At 40.4% G+C, this 8589-nt stretch overlaps 1 long non-coding RNA gene across 1 annotated transcript; it reads left to right on the plus strand.

The window, feature by feature from the left end:
* Window positions 1–307: 307 nt before the first annotated feature.
* On the plus strand, window positions 308–3088 carry LOC132074985 (uncharacterized). Its single transcript, XR_009418687.1, has 3 exons — window positions 308–376; window positions 1033–1262; window positions 2698–3088. It is a non-coding gene; the product is annotated as an uncharacterized LOC132074985 (long non-coding RNA).
* Window positions 3089–8589: the final 5501 nt, after the last annotated feature.

Consider the following 8589-nt stretch of genomic DNA (forward strand, 5'->3'; position numbering starts at 1 on the left):
TTTCCTAGACTCATAAAAAATTATTCAGGATAAGACCTCACAGTAACTCACTGTGTTCTTGTACTCAGAGCAGGGTGATGAAGAGTGAATCAGTCCCTTGCTCTTTGAAATCTGTGGTCAAGCACTGCCCAGAACCTGTGGGAGGATAGAATGTAAGAGAATAATGCAGAAGGTAATCTCACCTCTCAGGAGTTGCAGCTGTACTAATCACCTCAGATTAGGAACAGGCCTGCCCTAATAGGCTACAGGTGTGCCCAATAAGGATGAGTGCTAAAAAAGGGTGGGTTAGCTGGGTGAGAAGGGACCTGGAGTTTGTTGGCTGTGCTGAGAAGGAGTCAGTGCTGTGAGGAGGTTCCCATAAGAAATCACCAAGAAGGTATGGAACTTTTGCAATAAGATAACAATATCCTGCCCAGAGAACCTGGTTATTGCCATGGCAGTAGATCCTGAGATACCGGATGTCAACTTTGATGTGACCCAGAGAGGAAGAATGCTTTGATTGCTATTGGCAACTTGCTATGTGTGAGATGAATTGTGCCCTTTTGCAATAGCAAATTTGTATTTATGGAAGCACTGACCTCTTAAAGTCTACCATGCTATCCTGGGATGTAGGCAGGGATTTGCTGTGGAGTTAGTGCCTGTTGCTGAGAATGGCAGCCCTCAGCTGCACTTCTCCCAGTTTCTGCTTTTGCACACTGTCTACAGTCTGCTGCTAAATGCAAGTATGTTCCTTTGTGCCTGAGAGTTAATGGAAGCACACTCAGAAACATACAAAACACATTTAGCCTCATAAAACATAAATACTAATACCATTTGGTGGTGACATGCTGTATTAATGGATAGATCAGTCACATTTCCATGCCATTATCTCAAGTCCTGGCTTGAAACTCAGTGGCTAAAGGCAACTGATGGGATACATTTTGTCTTAAAACCACCTCAAAAGACCTTCTTGTCATCTTTCAAAATGGGCTGTCTCTGAAGTGAGAGGACACCTTTATCTACCCTGAAATATCCCTTCTGCTTCCTCTTCAGAGCCAGACAGAGCTGTTTGCACCATCTCTATTAGGGCTGGACACTGCAGAGGAAAGAACTCAGCAGCACTTCCAGTTTACCTTTGACTCTTCTAAAAAGGGGCAGATGGTCCTTTCTGGACCCTACTTGACCAGCCCCACCAAGGAAATATGGGGTAAATAGAACCTTTTACAGGTTCTAAGTTAGAATTGGCACTGCATTCCCAAGTTGATTAAAACCAGTGGCACAAGGTAAGGCACTAATTTGTTTAATTGGCTAAAACAGGCCATAGTTTGCCCTTTAGTTAAGTGCATTTGACTGTAAAACTAGACCAACTCAAAGAAGGGATGCATCCATAGAGCTATGTGTGCCCTTTGAGCACAGTGCACTTTGGAGTAATTTTCATAATAGTTCCCAGTTAGGGACTTACTTGCTGAATGTAAATTTCCTTCCCCTAGAAAATGTTTCTGTTCATGTGGGCCTTCAGATAATTCATATTGCAATGTCAGTATCTATTCATGTGGCTTGATTTGCGGTCTGGTCACAGTCTTTGGTGTCTGTGGCATCTGTCTCACTGATGCTCAGCCCAAGTCTCTTGGTCTTGTTTATTTACTGTGTAGAAGCTATATAGCAGTTTTCCATGTATCTGCATGTTACTTTGGAACTGGATCCTAAACTACAACTGATATTCCAATATTCCCATTGGAATAGGGAATTCAGAATTCCCTTACTCTCACTCACTGCAGTGCCTCTGGTTATATACCTTCATGACAATCCTTATTCCTATGAGTGTTTCCCACCAGATGGCAGTACAACAACGCTTACAGAAATAGGGAGTGCAGAAAAGCTTGAAGGCTGGCACCTCAGCTGTGGTGAAAATGCATCATTTATGCTAACTGCTTACTTAAACTACCATGTGCCTTGTTTAAACTGACTACATCTGTGTAAGTTCTCCCTACAAGGCCCCAGCTGTGAGATTTTAGTAATGTGTATGTCCTCCTTAAGTTGGTCTTCCAGAAACGAGCATTTTAGCTGCTTGTTTGTAGTAATATTACCTTTATACAACAGGTGAGAGTTTTTAACAATTAGGATGATTCCCCAGTGTTCTCTAATTTGTAAAAGCAGTGCATGTAAAACAGCACTTATAGTTCAGGAAAAGCTAGAACCTAATCTCTAAGAACAGCGAGAAAATGCAGTAATTAAGAGACCCATATCACTGACTGCAGCAGCTCACTTCTGGCTCTGTCTGCCAAGTCTTTGTGGTACAGACCCAGTTGTCAACTCAGTGTAGTAGGATCTGAGGCACCTTGAAAACAGTCTTGTTCTGATGCTTTGATCTTTTGTGCTTAATTGATGCTGGCAAGTGCTGGAGAATATCTAAGTGCACTGACCTCTTTTTCCCATTTAATTTTCTCATTTTAGTTTGAAACTGGCCCTATATAGGATATAAATAGTGATGTATTTACATATCACGGTCTGCTCCAGAGGGGATCACCAGGCAGTTTTCAACTTCATATACTTGGCATTACTAAAAAAAAGGCTACTTCTGGCACAGATGTTAGGGCTGCTTTGGCTGTGGTTATAAACAGGAATCTGGACTCTGTGAAAAAGCGCCAGGGAGATTTTTTTATGTTTCAAGAAAGGCTTTGTCTTCTTTCTATTAAAGCTTTTTTTTTTTTTTTTCAGAAATGGTTCTTGCTGCAAAGCCTGCTGTATAGTACTGCCTGCAGCTGCCTTAGAAGGATGAAAGGTTGGGGCAGCCCTGGGAGCATTTGACACCGGGTCTGGGAGTCTAATTATGCCAAGCCTGATGATGAGACTCTTAAATCAACCCTTCTAGCATTTTAATTAATGCAATCATGCATGAGACTGGCAGCAGAACCACTTATGGAGAGCATTTACATCAAAGGCTGAAAATTAAAGGAAAAAAGATAGTGCTGAGCATGGGTGAACCAACTTTAACTTGCTTGAGCTCTTGGGATTGTAAGGAGTTGGGTTGAATGAGAAGTGATATTAAAGTGAGAGTTAAAGTGGAAGTGTTAAAATCTAAGAGTAATCTGCAAGAATGAGAGGTTGTCCTGCTTTTACTTCTTTCTTCTAATTTAGTGAAATCACACTAAACATTTTTTGTAGTACTTACTTGGCAGATAAGTACTCAAACCCAACGTTCTGTCCTTCTGCATTTTTGTTATATTAAGCTGTGGAAAGGTGGAGTTAAATGCATGAGGTGCACTCCTTGAAAACAAGAAATCCCAACTCTTTTTAGGGTGGAGTACCCTAGGCTGGGTTTATACCTCTCCGTGGTGTGTGTATTTGTACTGGTCCTGGCTGGGATGAAGTTATGTACTTGGCTTCATAGCAGCTCACAAGGAGCTTGTGCTTTGTTGGTAACACTGGTGTTTTGACTGCTGCTGCGTGTTGCTGGCACAGCGTGAGGGCTTCCCCCTGTGAATAGTCTAGCAGTGGGGATTGGGTGGGGACAAAGTTGGGACAGTGACCTGAATTAACCAAAGGGATACTCCATATTGTATGATGTGCTCAACAGTAAAAGTTCAGGGAAAAGTGGCATTTTTCTTTCCAAGCAACTGCTACATGTGGAGATGCGCTGTTTCCCAGAAAGTGGCTCAACATCTGCCTGCTTGCCAACAGCAAGGTGTGAATACCTTCTTTTTGCTTTACTTACACAGCACTTGGTTTTCTTATTAAATTGTCAATATGTCTATCTATAAACTGTTTTCCTTCCTTTGATTTTTTTTAAAAAATGTCTCACAGGAAAGTTGAGTGAGCCAAGGAAGGATGGGTGTTTGGTTGCTGGCTAGGGTCAGCACACAATGCTATTGCATCCTTCTTAGGATTTTTGTCCAGGATTTGTTGGGAATTGTAATGATGCTGCCTTTTTCCTTCACTTTGCCTAGGCTTTCCCTCTGTCCTTCAGTCTCACACAGGCCTGCATGCAACACAGGATCAGTTGAAGTTGATGAAATAAAAAAAAGTTCCCTATGGACAGGGTGATGCAAAGGTGAATATTCAACTGTTCAAAGGGAGAAGGTGATGACACTCACTAATGCCTTCCAAAAATTTCAAAGTATGATGTTTGTATTCTTAAACAGATGATTTTGAAAAACAGCTGACTAAAAAGCATCCAAATCTAGAGTTTTTTGTAAATACTCTTATTTCTGTAGCAGGCTCCACTGAAAAACTGGGTCTGAGCAATAGGGGGAAAAATGGATTTGAATTCAGATTTACAGCTTATATTGTTAAAAATGCCCACAATAGAATTTGGATTAAAATATGCCAGTGAATTTAGAGTAGGTTACAGAAGTTTGTTTATTGTCTCTGTTACATAAAACTTGATTGAATTTTTGGACCAAGTCAAACCCCAAGCCATTACTAGCTGCTTTGAGAATTTAAGAAGAGGATTTAGATTCTCTTACAGGAAATAAACACTTGAGAGCAAAAAAAATTATGAAACATTTGAGGTTTTTATTTCTCATCTTGTTTCCAGACATCTAATGTAACTGCGGTGAAGTCATCTCCTGCACTACTTGGATGAGAAACCTGTCCTCGGAAAGAAGACTTTGACATGTCCATTTTTCCACAGGAATCCATAATTGGCCAACCTTATTTAAAAAGAGATTAAAAAATAAGGAAAACTAATAAAGGAAAATAGGTAAAATAGGAGAGCAAAAAGACAGAAGTTGATATTACTGAAAATACTAGGCTTCAAGACCTGTTACTAAAGTAGCAGGACCTTGCTCAGCTGCATACTTGAACATTCCAAGGTTATTGGGGTGTTGGCATTGCTAAATTTCTTCTGGGGAGTCATGTTTGAACTTCTAGTTTTACAAATTTCCCATGGTGCTTCATTCCAACAGATAGAAGAAACTGTCAAACCACAAATAACAAATAACGTTGTTTTAATATTTTTATTTTCACTGTAGTGAGGTTAATAATATGCTTGCACGTGGCTCTTGCATCATTTTGGCTACTAAAGAATGAAACTGTGTACCTTGCAATTTTCTGTCCCTTGCTCTTCCCTTTGTTCTCTAACAGGGATTTTTTTTTTAATGTCTTTTGTTCATCAATAGCTGATATTTTAGGATCACACTAGTGAGACTAGAGGTTTTTCCCTTCTTGGTAGTCACAGAATCACTTACTTCCCTCCTTATTCTTAATGTGGAGATGACTGGTCTGGGAAGGTTATGTAGGGCTCTCAAGGCTCAAAGGAGTAAGCAGCACAAAATTTTTAATAAAATGGATTGGGTTGGATGTGACCTTAAAGATAATCTGGTTTTCTACAGGCAGAGTACTTTACTCTTGACCAGGTTACCCAGAGCCCCCATCCAGTCTGGTCTCCAATACCTCCATGTAGTAACCCTTGTGGTATCAACACAGGTAAGCCCTCTTTGTGGTATCTTGTTCCTTTCTGTCAGCATGGTGCCTTCTGCCAGCCCAAAATATTACTGACCTCAGGGAGAACAGAATAAGGGTTGTAGAAGAACTTTGTATTTCTCAGTCCTTATAACTGCATCCTGTACATAGAACAGATTGTTTTAAATTAAAAGGAATTTGCCTTGATAGCAGGATTTGTGAAGCTAAGTTTCTCTTCAAAACTCAGGCAAATGGTCAGTTGATGTGTATTTTGTAGTTTCAGGATTAAGCAGTCTCAGATTGCCCAAGCAAAACATGTTCCAAATCAAAATTGCTTTGTTCTCTCAGGAAAGCAGAGTGAAGTCACTACCTTTGCATGATAAGAAAGCTGCAGTTCTTTGGAAACTGGTTCCAGGCCTGTGGCCCTCTTGATGAATGTGATCAGTTTTGAGTTTGAATAAAAAAACTCAAGCCATCAGTAAATTCTATGTAATTTAGTGTTTTGGAATATATTACATGTGGCATCTGTGAAGCAAGACAGGTAATTAATTCCAAGGAGTTATCTGAAGCAGATCTGCCAGTGCCTGTAAATTGTAACAGGTATTGCCCAGTCAACTGTGAATAGAGCTTTAGGCAAAATCCATCTTGGCTGTTAGGCCTGAAACCTGATTAATCCACAAAGCTAATCAGGATTTGGTGATGTTAAAACTGTGGGATCAGAGAAAGTGTCAGCTCCTCTGGTGGAAGTTCATTGGCTGTAAAATGTCACAAAACTTGTCCACCTCAGGCAAAACTGAATTCTTAAAATGTGTCACAATTAATGTGGAATGCCAGAATAATGAGAGGTTTATACAGGTGTTTTCCCACTTGCCAGGTTAGTTTTAATTGCCATATGTAGAAGCCAACTTGTATTAAAAGGAAAAAGCAACAAGCCAAATGCAGGGGTGACATAAGTAGTGTGTAATTTACACACAGCTACAGCAGTGTACCTGCACAGCAGTCTTATGTGGGCCATGTGCTGGGGGGCACAATGGCCAGTCTGTAGGCTGGGGATTGTGCCCATAGCTTCTGCAGCCCAGTCTTGCCTTGTTCAGAGTTTGAAATAATCCAGTCTGCACCAATACACCTGAGTAGTGCAATTTCACTGGCATTTTTTTCCAATGGCAATTTGTCTTTAGCTCCGAATTCTCTCTTTCTACTTCCTCCTTTCAGCTAAATTTTTGCCACCTGTACAGTGAAGTCCAGGAGCTGAGGGACAGTGCTGGAATCCCTTCATGAGATGGCTATGGTCCAGCTGCATCTAGAGACCTGTTTCATGGAAGGGATCTCTTTGATTTATCTCTGCTGACTAGCCTTTGGGATGGAGTTGGTGGAATAGTCTTTCTCCTTTCAAAAAACAGGCCTCCAACTTTTAGCTTTCACTTCAAAGCTTAATTTTCCAGAGTAGTGAAAATAATGCAAATGAAAGGGAAATCTTCCCTTGTGATATAACTGGCAAACACATCAACATGAACAAGGGCCTATTTATGTTCAGGGTGGCAGAGCACTGGCACAGGTTGCTCAGGGAGCTTGTGGAGTCTTCCTGTCTGAAGATGTGCAGAATGCAGCTGGAACAGTTGCTGTATAACCTGTTCTAGGTGACCCTGCCTTGGCAGGTGTGAATAGGTGATTGCCAGAGATCCCTTCCAATCCATTCCATGACTGTGATTTCTGCTGTTTAATAGGGAGTCCTATATTCCCAGCTTGGTGGGAGTTGGAACCTTTCCCAGTGTCTTTTAGAAAGATCTCTTGCTTATTTATAAGGTGATTAGCAAAGAGTTTTGCTCCTGAATAATTTTAAGGAGGCCTAGAGAAACCTTTATGCTAGCAAATGAATGCTGTCTGCCAAGACAGAAATAACTCCTGTGTGTATGAAAGCCACTAGGAAAAGGCCACACTTCTTTCATTGCTACTTTCCTGACAAGTTTAAATATAGGCAAACCAGCAGTTAGTGATGTAATGCCAATGCCCTACCCTGTTTGTGAACAGTTATTAGTTAATAACCACATAAAAAGTCATGCATGGAAACATACAGCATGCCAAATAATGTTGCCAACTATCAAAGCTGTAATAGATAACTTCCTACCCTAAACTGTCTCCTGTTGAAAACACATCATTAAATTTTTATTCAACAGTGTTGAAACACGTTTTTATTAAACAGATAGTGAAATTGTTTATACCCTACTGTCCAGTTTTGTATTCTCACTTAGAAATGTTGAAAATCATGGTAGCACATCATCAGAACAAAATATTTTGTTGATACTTTTCATAGTTTTTGATGTTTTTATTTTCCCCAGTTTAAATCTTGACATAAGTAGAGTTAGGTCCCAACAGCAGCTTAGTACATCATCTTTCTTGTAGTAAAACAGTGAAATAATAGTTCAGTGATTCCCCTGCTAGCTCTGTAGACTTAATACAACCACAGGACAGATGATTTTATATCATGTATACAAGAGCTGATCTTAGCTGACCATTTGCTGGAAGCCTTTATTCCTAGTGAGAAGAGATGAAAACAGCAGCTTGAATGGTCAAAATTGAGTCAGCAGAAGTAGAGTGACTTTTAATATTGACATATTTGATCTTGAAATATTTAGAAGCTCCAAAGTATCTTGACGGTTGCATTCCTGAGCAGGGCCAGATTGAGTACTGAGCATTACAGCTTGGGTATTATATATATATTCTAAGTGCTGGCAGCAGGGACCTGAGTGGGAAAGAATGGAGGGAGGATTCACTGAGGATCCAGTCCCTGTATTAATTAATGAAGTTCCCCTTTTTCAACCATAAGGTGAAACGAGCACTGAGTGTGTGTATGTGCAGTGTGTCCTAAAATTTATGGCTGGGAATCTTTCTGTAGCTGACACTGGTATCTATTGGTGACCTCTTGGTTTTATATTTCCTCACCTCAAGTTATTTAGGCAGAAAATTGCCTATAAAGCAGCAGCTTGCTCCTTGCTCCAGGCACAAGAGGGAATGGAGAAGGAAACAGGTTAATGCTGGGTCAAAACTGATAGCTGGCAAGCCTCTGTAAAAGTCACCTTTCCTATGTCCTCCGTCTTTGCCTGTTTTAAATCATTGACTCTTGGGTTCTCACAGGATCTATTAATATCTGGTTATAAGCAATGCCAAGGAAGAATTAGTAAATGTGTTGCTGAGGAAAAATTAGATGAA

The sequence above is a fragment of the Ammospiza nelsoni genome, chromosome 6 (assembly GCF_027579445.1).
Source record: "Ammospiza nelsoni isolate bAmmNel1 chromosome 6, bAmmNel1.pri, whole genome shotgun sequence".
Taxonomy (NCBI): domain Eukaryota; kingdom Metazoa; phylum Chordata; class Aves; order Passeriformes; family Passerellidae; genus Ammospiza; species Ammospiza nelsoni.